Here is an 18773-nt window from a genome sequence, read left to right on the forward strand (position 1 = left end):
GCATATATACTAATGAATAGATAAATATGACATGTGTTCAGTGGTATTCAACACTAAAAAGGAAAAAAATACTGCTGCATACTACGATATAAATGACACTCAAAATAATTATGCTAAGTGAAACAGGTGAGACACAAAAGATTATAGATTATATAACCCGAATATATGTGAAATGTCATGAAAGGGCAAAGGAGGTTGGCATCTGACACAGTGGATTCAATTGCCACCTGGAACACCCATATCCCCTATCAGAATGTTGGTTTGAGTTCTTGCTGCTCCTTTTGGGATCCAACTTTTTCCTAATGCATACACGATGAGGCAGTAGGTGATAAATCAAGTACTTGGGTCCCGTCACACATACAGGATCCCAACCAGTAGATACTAGCCGTCTCTCAATCTTTGTCTCTGCCATTCAATAAAATGAAAGTAAATTTAAATTAAAAAAAAAAAACTAAGTTGCTTCTCGGGCCACAGAGGATATTTTGTTAGTTTGTTTTAGTTTTTTTTTTTTTTTTTAAGATTTTTTTTGTTTGTTTTTATTGCAAAGGCAGATATACAGAGAGGAGAGACAGAGAGGAAGATCTTCCGTCCAATGATTCACTCCCCAAGTGAGCGCAACGGCCGATGCTATGCCGATCCAAAGCCAGGAGCCTCTTCCGGGTCTCCCACGCGGGTGCTGGGTCCCAAAGCTTTGGGCCGTCCTCAACTGCTTTCCCAGGCCACAGGCAGGGAGCTGGAAGGGAAGTGAGGCTGCCGGGATTAGAACCAGTGCCTATATGGGATCCCGGGCGTGCAAGGTTAGGACTTTAACCACTTGCGCCACCGCGCCGGGCCCAGTTTGTTTTAGTTTTAATGGCAAATCAGTGAAAACCGATCAATGGTCACCTGGGGAAGGGAGGGAAATAAAGAGTTTGTGAGCATGAAGTCAACTTTGGTGATGGGCGTGTTTTATAACCAGATTGTGCTTATGGCTGCATAGTTCTTTAAGCACACTGAGAACTATTAAATTTTCATTGACAACCTATAAATTTTATTTATTTTTTTAAGGTGTACTTATTTTTATTGGAAAGGCAGGTTTACAGAGAGAAGAAGAGACAGAAAGATTTCCCATTTGCTGGACAACCTATAAATTTTATAGTATGTAAATCATACCTCAATAAAAACCTTTTTAAAAAAATATGTAGGGACCTGGCGCAAGTAGCCTAGGGGCTAAAGTCCTTACCTTGAATGCACCAAATGGAATCCCATATGTGTTCTAGTTCTAATCCCGACAGCCCATTTCCCATCCAGCTCCCTGCTTGTGGCCTGGGAAGGCCGTTGAGGACTCCCCAAAGGACCCTGCACCCATGTGGGATACCCAGAAGAAGCTCCTGGCTCCTGGCTTCGAATCAGTTCAGCTCCAACCATTGCAACCACTTGGGGAATGAATAATTGAACAGAAAATCTTCCTGTCTGTCTCTGCCTCTCTGTATATCTGACTTCACAATAAAAATAAATGTTTTTTTAAAAAGTTTTTAGGGGCCCGGCGCGGTGGCGCAAGTGGTTAAAGGTCCTCACCTTGCACGCCCGGGATCCCATATGGGCGCCGGTTCTAATCCCGGCAGCCCCACTTCCCTTCCAGCTCCCTGCCTGTGGCCTGGGAAAGCAGTCGAGGACGGCCCAAAGCTTTGGGAACCTGCACCCGCGTGGGAGACCCGGAAGAGGTTCCTGGCTTTGGATCGGCATAGTATCGACCTGTTGCGCTCACTTGGGGAGTGAATCATTGGATGGAAGATCTTCCTCTCTGTCTCTCCTCTCTGTATATCCGCCTTTCCAATAAAAAAATAATAAAAATAAATCTTTAAAAAGTTTTTTAAAATGATCATCTCGGGCCCGGCGCCGTGGCGCAAGTGGTTAAAGGTCCTCACCTTGCATGCCCGGGATCCCATATGGGCGCCAGTTCTAATCCCGGCAGCCCCGCTTCCCTTCCAGCTCCCTGCCTGTGGCCTGGGAAAGCAGTCGAGGATGGCCCAAAGCTTTGGGAACCTGCACCCGCGTGGGAGACCCGGAAGAGGCTCCTGGCTTTGGATCGGCATAGTATCGACCTGTTGCGCTCACTTGGGGAGTGAATCATTGGATGGAAGATCTTCCTCTCTGTCTCTCCTCTCTGTATATCTGCCTTTCCAATAAAAAAATAATAAAAATAAATCTTTTTAAAAAATGATCATCTCAATATTGCAGAGAAGGATTTAAGAAAATCCAATACCAGTTCATGCTGAAAACCCTAAGCAAGATAGGCATAAAACGCACATTCTACAACACAATAAAAACAATTTATGTAAAACCTAATGCCAACATTGTACTAAATAGGAAAAGATTGGAAGCCTTTCCACTAAAATATGGAACTATACAGAGATGTCCACTGTCACCACTACTTTCCAATATAGTATTGGAAGTCCTTGCCTGAGCTATTAGGCAAGAAAAAGGAATTAAGGGAATACAAATTGGAAATGAGGAACTGAAATTATCTCTATTTGCAGACAACATGGTTCTCTACGTAGGAGAACCAAGAGACTCAGTCAAGAGACTAATGGAACTCATAAGAGACTTCGGCAGGGCAGCAGGATACAAAATTAATGAATACAAGTCAATGATACTAGTGTACACAAATAATTCCATGGTTGAGAAAGAAATTGTAAGTACAGTCCCCTTTAAAATAGAGGAGTGGAATCTTAAGTACCTCGGAATTAAGCTAACCAAATATGTAGAAGACCTCTATGATGAAAACTATAAAGCATTTAAAAAGAAAATAGAAGAAGACATTTAAAAATGGAGAAACTTACCATGTTCCTGGATTGGCAGGATCAGCATCATCAACATAATACCAAATTATAACAACATAATACCAAAAGGAATATACAGATTGAACGCAATCCCAATCAAAATCCCAACAACATTCTTCTCAGAAATAGAAAAGATGATACAAAAGTTCATCTGGAACCAAAAAGACCATGAAAAGCTAAAGCTATCCTGAAGAATAAAAACCAAACTGGAGGAATCACAACTCCAGACCTCAAACATACTACAGAGCAATGGTCATCAAAACAGTCTAGTACTGGCACAGAAAAAGAGAAAAATCAATGGAACAGAGTAGAAGCACCAGAAAGGAGCCCACACATGTATAGACAACTATACGTTGTGGCCTGGGAAGACACTTGAGGAATCCCCAAACCCTTGGGACCATGCGGGAGACCCAGAAAAAGCTCTGGCTCCTGGATGGCAGCTTGCAGAATTAAGAAGCAAGGCCTGTACCTGTCACATTATACAAAAATCAGCTCTAAGTGGTTCAAGGACCTAAATCTACACTCAGAAACCATCAAACTATTAAAGGAAAACTTAGGAAGTACTCTCCAAGAAATAGGAACAAGGAAAGACTTCTTAGAAAAGACACCAAAAGGAGATTCAAGACAGCGGAATAGGGTAAAGACACATTTAAACACACAGAAAAACTACTACATTCCTGTGTCCTGTCAGTCTCCAGGTACCCCTCATTCTGTCCTTTCCTATTTCCTGAAATATGTCCTCTCTGCTTCATCCTGAGGGAATAAGGGAGGGGATAAGGGGACTATGTCAAAATAAAAAACTTCTGTACAGCAAAGGAAACAATTAACAAAGTGAAGAAGCAACCAACGAAATGGGAGGAAAAAATTGCACACTATACAAGTGATAGGAGATTAATATGCAAGATTTACAACAGCATCAGTAACTCACAGACAGTATTAAAAAAAAAACTGTGAAAAAATGGGCAAATGAAATGAACAGACATTTTTTTTCAAAAGAACAGATTCAAATAGCTAACAGAAATATGAAAAGATGCTCAGGCTCCCTAGCCATCAGGAAAATAGAAATGAAAACCATACTCAGATACCACCTAACTCCAGTGAGATTGGCCTACATTCAGAACTCTACTAACAATACTTACTGGCATGGAGGTGGGGAAAAATGTACCCTCCTTCACTGCTGGTGAGAGTGTAGGCTAGTACACCGCTGTGGGAATCAGTATGAAGAGAGCTTAGAGAAATGCAAATAAACCTTCCATATGACCCAGCTATCCTGCCCCAGGAATATACCCAAAAGAAATGAAAACTGCATATGAGAAGGGGATCTGTAATCCTATATTTATAACAACACAATCTACAATTGCAAACACATGGAAACAACCCAGATGCCCGTCCAAAGAGGAATAGTTAAAGAAACTATGGTACATCTACTTCATGGAATGTTACTCAGCCATTAAAAAGAATGAAATGATATCATTTGCAACTAGAAGATCCCAACTAGATACCATTATGCTCAGTGAAATAAATCAATCCCAAAAGGACAAACACCATATGTTCTCTCTAATATAAAAAAACCATCATGCAAATTGCTTTTGTTTTCTTTTCATCACCCATGCATTAGTTATTCAGTGGTGCATTTTTTTGACTCCATGGTGCTGCAATTTTGTTGTTGTTTTTGTTAGCTTCCAACCTGTTGTTGACCTTATTTTATGGCTTCTCATTTAAGGGAATGTATAGTGATGGAGTAATAGAGATTCCTACTTCCAAATCAAAGATGGACTCCCAATGAAACTATATAACAAAGACAATGGGATGCTGGACTGTCTGACATTGTCTCTACCAGCAATGTCGGGGCACACTTAAATGACAGACTGATGGAATTATAACTCTTTATGAAGGACTATACTATTGTAATAATATGGGGGAAATCAGTTGGACGGGTGGAAATTTGCTGGGGAGGGAGAAGAATCCCAGACTCTGTGGAATTGTACAATAAAATTCAAAATAAAAATTAAAAAAAAACTAAAAGAAAGGAAATGCAAGACAATTCAATATTAGAAAAGCAATGTATTTCATATCAAGAAACTAAAGGGAAAAAATCATGTAATAATCTCAATAAATGTAGAAAATGCATCTGCCCGAAGCAACTATTATTCATAACAAAAACTCAGCAACCAAAGTAATAGGAGAAACTTACTGAAATTCACAAAGAATAGGTACAATTAATATATGGTCAATATCACATTTAACAGTGCAAATGTTTTCCCCTAAAATCTGGAATAAGCCAAAAATGTGTGCTCTCACTACTTCTATTTGTCATCATAGTGAATTTCTTAACAAGGGCACTGAAGACAAGAAATTAATTGGTTGAAAACTGACCAATTTTTTCTAAAAGTTATTAAGGAAATTCAAGGAATGAAATTTATAAAGAAAAGCTAAAATTTATAAAGAAAATCAAATCGGAATACCTAAAAGAGTTCTGAAGATCCAGGTTAGAAGACTCCTACATCTTAAACACTCAGTACAAAGCTCCAGTAATCAAGATGTTATAATACTGACAAAGGTGTAAACACAGAGATCAACAGAACAGTGCAAAAACAGACACACATATTTGATCAATTGGTTTTTGCCAAAAGCACAGAATGATTATCTTTTCATCCAGTAATGCTAGAAAAACTAGCATAAACTTACATAAAAAATAGAAGAAATTAAGGAACTTTTACCCATCCTCAAAACCTAAACCAAAATTAACCTGAAAAGCATGGTAGATATAAATGTAAAAATTAAAAATAAGAACATTTCTGAAAAAAACAGAAGAAAACCATTACAGTTTTGGTACTAGGCAAATATATTTTAGACAAAACATCAAAAGCAATAACTATAATGAAACAGACTGATTCAAACTCAAAAGTGTACCTTTAAAATATAGCATTAATAAAAGGAGAGAAAACAATTGTAAAATGCATGTCTAATGATGGACTAGTATGCCATATGCCTAAAACACTCAAAACAAACAACAAGAAAACAATTTTTAAACAAGCCAGAAAAGAAAGAAGTGCCAATGTTGTTGGCATAGTAGGTAAATGTACTCCCTGGGATGCTGCCATCCCATATGGGCACTGGTTTGAATCCCAGCTACTCCACTTTGGCTCCAGTTCCCTTTTAATGGCTTAAGAAAAACATCTTTTATGAGTATTGAGGAGTAAAGCAGCAGAAAGAAGATTCTCTCCTTCCTCCCTTCCCTCACTCTCTCTCTGGCAGTGGTTACACAACTATACAATTTGTCACAAATCAACTGTACACCAGAATACTTTTGCTGGAGGTAAATCACAATAAACCTGGCTTTCAGAAAAAGAGGGCTTGAGTGTTTACTAAAGACACAGACCTCATCCAGGCCAAGGAAGGAGAGCCTCTTACAGAGGAGTAGGGATTTGTCTTAACAATGTGATGATGCTAGTGGGTTAAAGATTTGCCAGAAGGTAAACAAGTACCAAGAAGATAAGCATGCAGCAGAGGGAACAGTAAACTTAATGTCCAAAGTTGTAAGGATGCACGAGGACACTTCAGCAACTTTACTGGAACTGAAATGAAGTTTATTTTAGTGCACAATCATTCTGAAATCCAGACATATCTTAAGCATCACAGAGAATACGTACTTTGAACAAATGTACATGAAGTTCCACCATGCAAATTGTTCCACTAGCATAGCTGTGACTTCTGTTAACCTCAGCACACACCACAGTGGTTTACATCACTGTTACCTGATGTTTTACTGCGGAACTACTCTATTTTCCCAAAGGGTACAGGGTAATGTTGTACTTAAAAAAGAAAGTGAGAGAATGAACCCAGGAACTCCATAAGCAGGAAATCTATACTATTTTCCTCAAAGGAGTGAATCTTTTAATATGCATGTTAACTCAACATTTCACGTTTTAGAAACAAATTCGAGTAAACAAAATAGCTAATTCCACATTCCAAAAAAGGACTAATATCTAGACTGAAGCACTCTTTCTTTTATAGTTAGATTCCCAATGATGTGAAGTCTCGACAAGATGAAGTTACCAGGGTACAGTCATTTGGCGACATCACTCACGCCGCTGCCTGGTGTGCCTGAATGGGTTCGCGTCCCACCGCACTCCTGATTAAAACTTCCTGCTAATGTGCACCCCAGGAAAACCCAGATGATGACTCAGGTCCTATCACACACGTGCACACGTGGGAGATTCTGGCTGAGTTCTAAGATCCTGACTTCAGTGCTAACCCAGCCTTTAGCCGTTGCTTGTATTTGGAAGTGAACCAGAAGCCGGCAGAAAGCTGTCTCCTAGCCTTTCAATACATAGCTCTTTAAAGAGATAAAGCTGCTATCTAAATGTATTTTGTCCCGAATAGTTTTAGTTAATGACATGAGAACAACCAGTACCTTACAGCCCAGGTTATTGCAGTTAAAATGTCTCCCACTCTACAGTGGTTTAAAGGACATTCATTAAACAGAGTGGATGGGATCTGTAGAACATGCCTGTTTTGGCAAGAACAAGCTACACGATTACAATATGAAGCCCAGGATACAGCTGTTGGTGACTAAGCCTAGGAGCCCTGAGTAAGTGCTGTGTGAGCAAGACACATCCCTGCACATCTGTTTCCTGTTTCCATCCTTCCCTTTATCATTTGATCCCGATTTCCTTTCACCTGCAGGCCACCAAGGCAAACCATAAGTCAGTCAGTCTTGTGATTAACTCTTTCCTTCCATGACTTCTTCAGGGTAGCTTAGTCACTGCACACGGAGGGGCTAGAGTGGGGCAGCCAGGGGCGATCTAAAGTACACTGTTGACTTCTCTCTAACTTCCCATGAAGAATTTTTCTTATAGAGGTGGTACCAGTCCCTGTATAGTACTGAACCACAAAGGGCAGCATAAATAAGGCAGCACAGTAACAGCCAGTATGATGGCGGCACACATTCCAATACATAGAAACTTCTCTCTCATGACTGTTCCCCCACTGCAGAGCCATATAGAAGGAGATTGTTTACATTTAAGGAAGCTCATTTCTACATACACAGACTAAGGCCAAAGACGTGTTCTTCAGCCTGAGGCAACTTCTCTATCAGCAAGGAATCACACCTACTGAAACAGACTTCAAAGGTCATTTTACATAAGCCTTGTAGATAGCAAAGACTGCCACTGTACTTCATACAGTTTAAGAAAGGTGGAATAACTTGTCTAACAGATTCCATTTCAAATGGCTTAGTAGTAGGGAGCATAGTTTAAACATGCTGAGAGTAAGTAACCAGAAAAAAAGCCTTTAAAATAGTTTTGATGTAATAAGCCAGATCAAAACAGTATATATGATATATTGCCTTTGGCCATTTTTGTTTATAATAATTATATAATATTAACTACATTCATATTTTAAGACTGCATAATTATTTTTTTAATTGTGGGTTTTGTCACATTGACAGAAAGTTTGGAGGAACATTTCTCAGCTGTCATTTGAAAAAAAATGTAGTCAATTCCTGCCTCAGTGGTGTAGAAGTTGATGAAAATATATTTTCTTTGCATCTTAGCATTATTTCTTGCTACCTTCATGACATCAAAATACCTCAAACAGTGATCTCAAAGATAACTCTTTATGTACTTAGCACAGAAGATATAAGGTATCTTTAGGGTCAAAAATTTTAGGAGAAGTAGGCACAGAAAAATGTAACTGCCTCCTTTCAGGTGGTTTTGTTGCTGGAGTCTGTGTTTCTAATTGCTGGGGTTCATATCTTGTGACCATGAATTGGGAGGACAAGAAAGGAAGAACATAGAAAAAAAAAGTTAAGGAACCAGAAGCATAAGGAATGTCTCCCAGCAGCACCTTAAAGGGTACCTGAAGAAGGGAGCCATTGAGGACTGATTTTGTAGGGATTTTACAGCTTGTAAAAGAAGTTCTTGATTGGTCACAATTGGTTAACTGAGTAAATGCTCCAGTCAAGACTCAACAGACACAACAAAAAATAGATGAAACTCCCTACCACATCAAGGTGTATAAGTTTTTTTTTTTTTAATCAGTTAGTTACAGCAATTCAAAAAATTCTTAATTACAAGGGCTAACACATGACACCCACATTCTCAACAGGAGCCTGCTCTGCACTTTGTTCAGGCCTTTTGAGACTCACCTTCAGGTAAAACAGAGAGGCCCCTATCAGTGTCTACCTAGCAAAGATTTTATCCATTTCCTGTGCTTTGTCACTCTGCTGACATGAAAACATTTTGCATACCAAGACTGAGCTAACCAATTTATTGACTATTCTGTAACTTGATAAATGTGGTGCTCCAGAATGGTAGGCATGGAATCAAAGAATCCTGTGCTAACACACAGTCTTTCTGTGTACTTGGCAGGCAGTGGCCCACAGTGGCCAGAACTGGGCTGCAGCAAAACCAGGAACCATAAACTGTCCCCAGGGACCACACAAGCCACCGCCACCTGCTTCCCAGGATCTGGAATCAGGAGCCAGAACTGAGCATCAAACCCAAATCATCCCATGTCGTACAAGCTAAGCCAATCACCCACACTTGTTGAGAAGTTTATACTTTGAGAAAATAAAGAACCAGGAATCATCTTATCTTAGAATTATGAATTACGAATTATTCAAGATCAGTCTTTAATTATAATAGTTGCTGAATCTTCTATATTAACTGAGTTTAATTTTCACATTACCAATTGTTGTTATATCATATGTAATCACTGAATAATATTTCAAAAAACATTTCAAATGACCAAAATGCAAAGATCTACAACATCTTAGATAAGTAAACTTGCATCAGTTTGAATCAGAACTTCAAGTGTTACTTGATTACTATGATATAATCACGGGGTTAAGAAAATAAATTCACGTGGAATTTGTTTCTCTAACATCCCATGTTGCTTGTAATTGTGCTACTTGGAAGCTATTCACAACCCTAAACCTTCCTCTTATATTCCTGATTACAGAGGCCAAGAGTCTGCCACCCTGTTGCCAGGCAGTACTACTGATCAGTTCATGAGCATGTGCGCCAATCTTGGCTGACTACACAGATCAGACCCCTATGTGAGGGTAGCTTCATTCTAACAATAGAGGAGGCTTACAGGAAAAAATCATATAGTTTTGTGGTCTGCAATGGTGAAAACCTTCCCCCAACAGGCCCTAGGGAATTTGCATCTTTGAAACATAACACACAGAACCAATTCTTCATGCAGTCCTTCCTGTAATTTTAATTTTACATGAAAAGGAAAAAGTGATTACTGCATTGAAAAATGACATCAACATCTTAAGAATTGTTCATCAGTAAAGTACAGTGATAATTCTGTATGATTTAGTCTCTTTTCTGATGCTCTCTCCACACTCTGCTTTCTTGGAAGGGAATTCAAGAGCAGTTTCTTCATCTGTAGGTTTCAGCATTCACTTATCTGCCAGATTTACTTCCCATCCAGGGGCAAGGCCAAAGAAAATCTGCCTTGGGTCCTTTCATGTATCAGGCATTTTCAAGAGGTCACCATTAGTGATATCAGGTAAGGTAACAGCCATACTTCCTGGCGAGTTCACGTCTTGCCTCAGGGAACTTGGCAGAATCGGCAAGGTAACCGTGGTAAGGCACGAGTACTTCAGCTGGAAGCATCCACTCTGGAATCGGCTGTCCGCACATAAAGACCAGAACAGGCTTGCAGAGAATTAAAAAAAAAAAAAAAAAAGTAGATAAAAGAGATGCAAATATTGGCTTTTAAATATAATGACTAGTAAATAAACAAATGATTATTAAATACTTATTCAAATGTTTATTTTCATCTACATGAAAGGCAGAACTACATAAAGAGCAATCTTCAACCATTGGTTAACTTCCCCAGTGCCCACAGGGGCCAGAGTTAGCAAGGTTGAAGCCAGGAGCACAGAACTCCACCCTAAGTGGGCAGCAGGGCTCCATGCATGTGGAATCCACTGCTGCATTCCCCATGCACTATAGCAGGGAGCAGAATCAAAAACACAGCAGCTGGCACTCAATATGGCAATTACTTATGGCAATTAAATATTTTTAGGAATTTTTTATTTCAGGGTTCTCTTTGTTTTTCCTGGGAACACATATTACCAAATTGGTGAGTTCTGAGCCAAATCATCAAAAGCTCTGCTTACTGAAAATATGAAATCCAGAAAAGATGAACCACTTTACACCACCAGAGGGGATGTGTGGCCCACTCCTCAGTCACTGCCCTGGGCCAGCATTTCCAGGACTAAGGACTCTGGGATGTGCAGTTTAACGCTGATACGGTGATGGATTTTCCCTCACTTGCATTAAGTTACACTTGCATTTCTTCAGATAGCTGGAGTACACAAATGAGATATAGTATTATGGTTTTGATATTCTCTTTTCTAAGTTATTTCCTTTGGAAAGCTTATATAGAGCCATCCAAGAAGCTTTCCCATGCTTCCCTCTAGTGGACAGAAACTTACCTGCACAGTGATATAGAAGCAGCAGTAAAACACTTCCTTTTCAACTCCTAATTCTTACAAACAGAACATGTCTTTCCTGCAGTTGCAAGGGGAGCTGATCCATTCTTTCCATAAATATACTCTGAGTGCAATGAGATGAGATTTCCAACATTGAAAATAAAGCAATGAATGAAAGCACCTGCCCTCAAGGGAGCATACACTATAGCAAGGAAACAATGAAACAGAAAAGTACAACCTGGAAGTCAGTGTCCCAGGCTCTTGTATAGTCCAACCAAAGTGCTCTGAGCAGGATCAAGCAGAATGTGACTGTGGGGTGGGTGAAGTGCTCTCCCACAGAAAGCTGTGAAAGGAGACTCTTCCTATACAAGCATCTGAGCAGAGAACCAGAGGGAGGGAGGAGCAAGCTGCTGGGGACCTGGGGAGAGAGCCCCTGACAGCACACTGGCTTTTCAAAACCACACCTGGGGATAATGTGAGCATGGCAGAATGCTTGCGAATGAACACAGCTCACAGAAGAAAACTAAGGGCAGAGCCTTGAGTTAGGCAATCAGGAAACACCTTGCAAGTAACATGCAAAGAGCTAAGCCAGACTTACCTCCTCTACTAGCTGGACACCATAATCCCTTTTAAGTGGCTGGATGGTCACACCTCTCCCATTGACAAGCTGTGTTAAGTCAATAGGTTGTGTAGGGTCCACTCGTCCCAAATCTATCAGATACTGCAGTCTACTGAGACTCAGAGGCTGATACTGGCGTCTGAAGCTACAAAATAACAACACGACAGTTAGAAACCTAGTTCCTATAGCCTCTGTAAATCAGCTCAAAGTTTTGTCCTGTGGGGTTTTTTTTCCATGATGTTTGACAGTTTGGCAAAATAAAACCCTCCTGGCTATAACATATGTAATACGGCTAAACATGGAATAATGAAACAAAGCCAGGAGTTCCTTTTGTTCCACCAGAAGCAGGTGTTGATGCATTTACTTCACTCATTTGCACAAATAAGCAGGTTTCACCTATTTTTTTTTCCAGCATGTATTAATGAGTTCAAAGTAATAACAATAATAAATAAGTCATTTCTAAAAACTAATAACAGTGGTTCCATTTATTGAGTGACTGAGCATTAAGAGTGCTGGAAGATACAAATTTACTGTGACAGAGTAATCAGTGGTTCCATGGGAGCATAGCATAGCAGGGAAGACACAGGATAGAATGCAAAATAAACCAAAAAAATATGTGCGTATGTGACAGAGATAAATACGTGGCCCATTGTTTGAATTGTGATGACAAAATCATCAAACTATATACACTAAATATGTACAGTTTAGTGTATATCAATTACATTGCACAAAACTTGAAAGCAAACAAGATTTGAAGCTCATAAAAGCTATAATTTGCTAAAATTTTCAAAAAATCATTAATATAGTTTGAAATCTGCTCAAGGTGGTATGTTATACATTGTTCATACCTTTTACTAGTACTTCATTCTATGAATATAACACACTGTATTGATATATTCCTCCGTTGATGAGTATCCAGGTCAATTCCAGTTTTGTATTTCACAAAGGGCACTGGTACTAATACCACTACATGGAAACATCATGGTGCTCTAAACAACCTGTGTCAGAGTCCTGTTCTAGTCCTAACTGCTCCATGACCAATCCAATTTCCTTCTAATAGTTCAGGGAAGGTGGTGAAAGATTAGTGAAAGACTTGGATCCCTGGATCATGGTTTCTCTCCCTGCCACTAGACCTTTCAAAAAATAAATGAGGCCCGGCGCCGTGGCGCAAGTGGTTAAGGTCCTCGCCTTGCACCTGGGATCCCATATGGGCGCCAGTTCTAATCCCAGCAGCCCCGCTTCCCTTCCAGCTCCCTGCCTGTGGCCCGGGAAAGCAGTTGAGGACAGCCCAAAGCTTTGGGACCCTGCACCCACGTGGGAGACCAGAAGAGGCTCCTGGCTTCAGATCGGCATAGTATCGACCGTTGTGCTCACTTGGGGAGTGAATCATCGGATGGAAGATCCTCCCCTCTGTCTCTCCTCTCTGTATATCCACCTTTCCAATTAAAAAAAAATAATAAAAATAAATCTTTTTAAAAAAATAAATGAATCTTTAAAAATATTCCCATGTCCAACACAACATATATATGTGTTTCTCTGGAAAAACACATCAGATAGCAGAGATTTGTTATGAGGAATTAACTTATGTAGTTGCCAAGTCCGAGACAGGCCACCATCTGCCACTTATGCTGCAGATGCAAGACAACTGATGTAATGCCAGTCTGAATCCGAAACCCTAAGTACCAGACCACCAGAAGTATCAAACCCAGTCCAAAGGAGAAAAATAAGGTTCAGCTCAGACAAGCAGGAGGAAGGGGTGAATTCTGCCTTACTCTACTCTTTGTTCTTCCACAGATTTATGCCCAACCACTTTGACGATAGCAATGCATTTTACTAATTCCACTGACTCAAAGTCTAATCTCATCCAGAAACAGCCACACAAACAAAGAAATAATGCTTAATCTGGAAATTCTATGATCCATGAGACTGACCACTAAGATTAATTATCATAGCAAAATTTCCAAAACCTGAGTTGTATGGTCTTTGCTATGTATATTACTAGCCTCGCCAGAAATTCCCAAAATGGGCTAGATAACCCCAAAAGAGTTTTTCCAATTTTAATCTCTCATCAGCACTGTGTAGACACAAGGAAGACCTGAGCTAGACTAAATGATATCATTCACTGCACATTGGCATATGCAAAAACTGGGGTTACAGGACATGCCTGACTGGATTAGGACAGTTCCTACCCACAAATGTTACAACACGGGGTGGGAATATCTCAGGGCAGGCCATGGCACCCACCAGAACATAAGAGAACCGGATATGGGAACAAATTATATAGGGTTGTGTGAGTTTGCATCTATGGAACTTTAACATATGACACTTTACTAGAAAAGCTGGGGCTGGTGTACCCAACTTCATTTTCAAAATATTCCATCATGGTAGGCATTGACACCTTAACATCATTATATGCCTCAACTTAAAGAAAGGGAAGAGTGTGGGATATTACATGATGGACAGGTATCACAACAATGCACCTTTACCCACCACATATTATGAGATACAAAACACACTATCACATACCCACGTAGATCTTCGTGGAGAGATCTTGAGTAAAAATATCCTCAACAGGTGCAAGCCTCGTTGTGTCATAAGTGGATGCTGGGCAATAGCTGTGCAAACTCACAAGAAGGCCCACTCAGGACTAGCGGTGGCAGTAGGCTACAGCAGGGCAAATCTGAGCACAGTCAAGAAGCCAATGGGTTGGTCATCAGTGCCAAGAAGACATTAGTTTCTGTACAGGCTCACAGAGAAAGGAGGGGACAAGGCGATCAAGGCATGGACCTTGCAATCTTCAACTTACCAACTTCATCTTATTATTCCATTATGGAATGCATTCAAACCTTAACATCGACAGGTGCCTCTACTTCCAGAAAAGACCCTGACGAGGCAGCACATTTAGTATGTGGAATATTACAACCAAACATATCCATCATGATGATACAAATTGCCCCACAAGATATTATGACATAATGTACACAGTACCTGAACTCCTACCTGGGTCTTCTTTGGTGGCTCCTAGACTAAATTCCGGGAATGAGTGCAAGCTGTCTTTCGTTGCTAAGTACATGCTGATCTGGGGCTGTGGCCACCATCCAAGGAAGTGACCCTAAGGAGAAGCCAGCAACTTGGAGCACAGCCAGCAAGCCAATGGGTTGGTCACCAGTGCCAGGCAGGACACAGGTTGCCATCCAGGCTCACAGAGGAGGAACGGAGTGAGGCCTTCCAGGCATGGACCTGGCTATCTTCATCTCTCCAATTTCATCTTCTCAATGCTCCATCATGGTAGGCATTCACTCCTTAGCATCAACGGGTGCCTCTACTTCCAGAAGGCAGTACATATATGGTGTGGAATATTACAACAAAAGATACCCATAACAATGATGCAACTACCCCCACAACATACTTTGAGATACAATGCATAATATCCCAACCCCCATCTTCTTTGGTGGCTCCTGGGCTAAAGTCTCTGAGATATGCAGGCTTCACTTCATCGCTAAGTGCATGGTGAATTGTGCTCTTGACCACCATCCAAAGAACCCACTTGAGGAGGCGGGGGTATCTCCAAGCACAGCCAGCAAGCCAATGGGTTGGTCACCAGTGCCAGGCAGGACACAGGTTTCCGTCCAGGCTCACAGAGGAGGAACGAGTGAGGCCTTCCAGGCATGGACCTGGCTATCTTCATCTTCCCAATTTCATCTTCTCAATGCTCCATCATGGTAGGCATTCACTCCTTAGCATCAACGGGTGCCTCTACTTCCAGAAAGGGCCTTGGGAAGGCAGAACATGTAGGATGTGGAGTATTACAACAAAAGATACCCATAACAATGATGCAACTACCCCCACAACATACTATGAGATACAATGCACAATATCCCAACCCTCTACCCCCATCTTCCTTGGTGGCTCCTGGGCTAAAGTCTCTCAGTTGCAGGCTTCATTTTATCGCTAAGTGCATGGTGATTTGTGATCTTGACCACCATCCAAGGAAACCACTTGAAGAGGTTTGGGCATCTCTGAGCACAGCCAGCAAGCCAAAGGGTTGGTCACCAGTGCCAGGCAGGACACAGGTTGCTATCCAGGCTCACAGAGGAGGAACAGAGTGAGGCCTTCCAGGCGTGGACCTGGCTATCTTCATCTTCCCAATTTCATCTTCTCAATGCTCCATCATGGTAGGCATCACTCCTTAGCATCAACGGGTGCCTCTACTTCCAGAAAAGACCCTGGCAAGGCAGTACATATATGGTGTGGAACATTACAACAAGATACCCATAACAATGATGCAACTACCCCCATAACATACTATGTGATACAATGCACAATATCCCAACCCCCCTCTTCCTTGGTGGCTCCTGGGCTAAAGTCTCTCAGTTGCAGGCTTCACTTCATCGCTAAGTGCATGGTGAATTGTGCTTTTGACCACCATCCAAAGAACCCACTTGAGGAGGCGGGGGTATCTCCAAGCACAGCCAGCAAGCCAATGGGTTGGTCACCAGTGCCAGGCAGGACACAGGTTGCTATCCAGGCTCACAGAGGAGGAACGAGTGAGGCCTTCCAGGCATGAACCTGGCTATCTTCATCTTCCCAATTTCATCTTCTCAATGCTCCATCATGGTAGGCATTCACACCATAACATTGACAGGTGCCTCTACTTCCAGAAAAGTCCCTGGCGAGGCAGCACATTTAGTATGTGGAATATTACAACCAAACATATCCATCACAATGATGCAAATTGCCCCACAAGATATTATGACATACAGTTCACAGTACCTGAACTCCTACCTGGGTCTTCTTTGGTGGCTCCTAGACTAAATTCCGGGAATGAGTGCAAGCTGTCTTTCATTGCTAAGTATATAGTGATCTGGGGCTGTGGCCACCATCCAAGGAAGTGACCCTAAGGAGAAGCCAGCAACTTGGAGCACAGCCAGCAAGCCAATGGGTTGGTCACCAGTGCCAGGCAGGACACAGGTTGCCATTCAGGCTCACAGAGGAGGAACAGAGTGAGGCCTTCCAGGCAAGGACATAGCTATCTTCATCTCTCCAATTTCATCTTCTCAATGCTCCATCATGGTAGGCATTCACTCCTTAACACTGACAGGTGCCTCAACTTCCAGAAAGGGCCTTGGGAAGGCAGTATACATCAGGTGTGGAATATTACAGCAAAATGTACCCATGCAACTTCTCCCAGAACATGTTATGAAATACAATACACAATATCCCAACTTCCATCTGATCTTGTTAGGTGATCTCCTATTAAACTCTCTCGACGACTGCAAGGCTTCTGTAATCATTAAGTGCAGGGGTATGAGTGGCTCTGGCCACCCTCCTACGAAGCCCTCTAAAGAGGAGCGTGCAACCCTGTACAGAACCAATAAACCGATGGGTCACCGATGCCATGCACTGCATTCCTTGCCTTACAGGCTCATAGCGAAAGGACAGGTAAGGTCCTCAATCTGTAGACCTTGTTACATTTATCTTCCCAGCTTCATCTTCTCAATACACCGTGACAGTAGGCATTCACAGCATAACATGAAAGGGGCCTCACCTTCCAGAAAGGGTCTTTTTTTGGAAAAGTACACATAGTGTATGTTTATTATTACCAAAAATAGACATCTCAAAAATACAAGTTTCCCTACAAGACATTATGAATACAATATGAAACACTGTTACATTGTGTGATTCCTTTCTATATTTGTTCACTAATGTTTCAGTATTTGCAAACTGTGTTCCCTAACTAAGTGCAGTGTTTTCAGCGCCTTTAGCTATTTCCCTAGTTATCTCATCTACATCCTGGAATGCAACCACTGCATATACTATAAGTTCATAGGTGGTCCTGGGGCACAGCTTTCTAGCCTTCATTGCCAGTATCCACCCAGCATGCTTTATTCCTCTGGATCCAGTAAATTTTGTTTCTATTTGTATTGCTCTTTTAAAGGATATAACCGATTTAAAATGGATAGTCCCAAGTTATTATTCCATTGCTTAAATAATGTAGCAACATATATTGCTACAAACATTGGCTATTTTATTAAACCAGGTATTGGCAACTCACAACAGACGTGGTATTATACTACAGTTAAAAAGATGGGTACAGAGACATATTCATTATTTGGCATTTAACTTCATGGACAGGATTCCATCTGCCTATAATCCTGTGTGGGATATGCAAAATCCAAGAATGACATGTTACACTAACTTTGTCCTCACCAGCACAACATTCGAATATTAGAATTCTTGAGCAGTTTTTGAGCACTAGTTATAACCTGGAGGACAGAAATCCCTCACTTCTGAGATGTGGATGGCATTTTAATTTGTTTCTGCCTCTCAGTAGGGGTGTTTTGTCTGCTTCTTGCTGAGTTAGCTTTTCTCTCTCCAGCATCTCTTGGTTATAATCCTGCTCTAGCAGCTGCATCAATAGCTGCCTCAGCTCTGTGTGACTAGGGCTCGATCTTCCAAAGAGTCCCAACCAATGGCCTTTGTCATATTGCTAAAGAGAAATGTATGAGGAGCAATCACTATGCACAAAAATGCAATGGTATCACAGAAGATATCCTCCTTGTATCCATTTGGTGGACAAAGAGATTCAAACATCCACATATAGCTACATATCAACACAGAGCTGTATCCACCAACAGCCACATCCATTAGTAGCTGTGCCTAACCATCCCCTCAGTCCTGATATAAGTCTGAAAGATAACAGTGGGCCAAAGCCAAGCATGGAATAGTAGTTGTGGCAGGTAACCAAGCAGGTGTGATTGGCTACATAATAGTGGTTGAATTCAGGCACACAAACAAGGTGGCAAAAGCCTAAACACTTCAAGTTCATTTTCTTAAGAGTTTGGCAAGGTAGTAGGATATAAAATCAATTAACAAA

The 18773-nt window shown here is 41.1% G+C and overlaps 1 long non-coding RNA gene across 1 annotated transcript; it reads right to left on the reverse strand.

Moving 5' to 3' along the window:
- Positions 1-10029: 10029 nt before the first annotated feature.
- LOC121151366 lies at positions 10030-12186 on the reverse strand. Its single transcript, XR_005883155.1, has 2 exons — positions 11876-12186; positions 10030-10495 (listed from the first exon to the last, which is right to left on the reverse strand). It is a non-coding gene; the product is annotated as an uncharacterized LOC121151366 (long non-coding RNA).
- Positions 12187-18773: the final 6587 nt, after the last annotated feature.

Source organism: Ochotona curzoniae, unplaced genomic scaffold (assembly GCF_017591425.1).
Source record: "Ochotona curzoniae isolate NIBS_2020 unplaced genomic scaffold, NIBS_Ocur_1.0 contig_2318, whole genome shotgun sequence".
NCBI lineage: Eukaryota > Metazoa > Chordata > Mammalia > Lagomorpha > Ochotonidae > Ochotona > Ochotona curzoniae.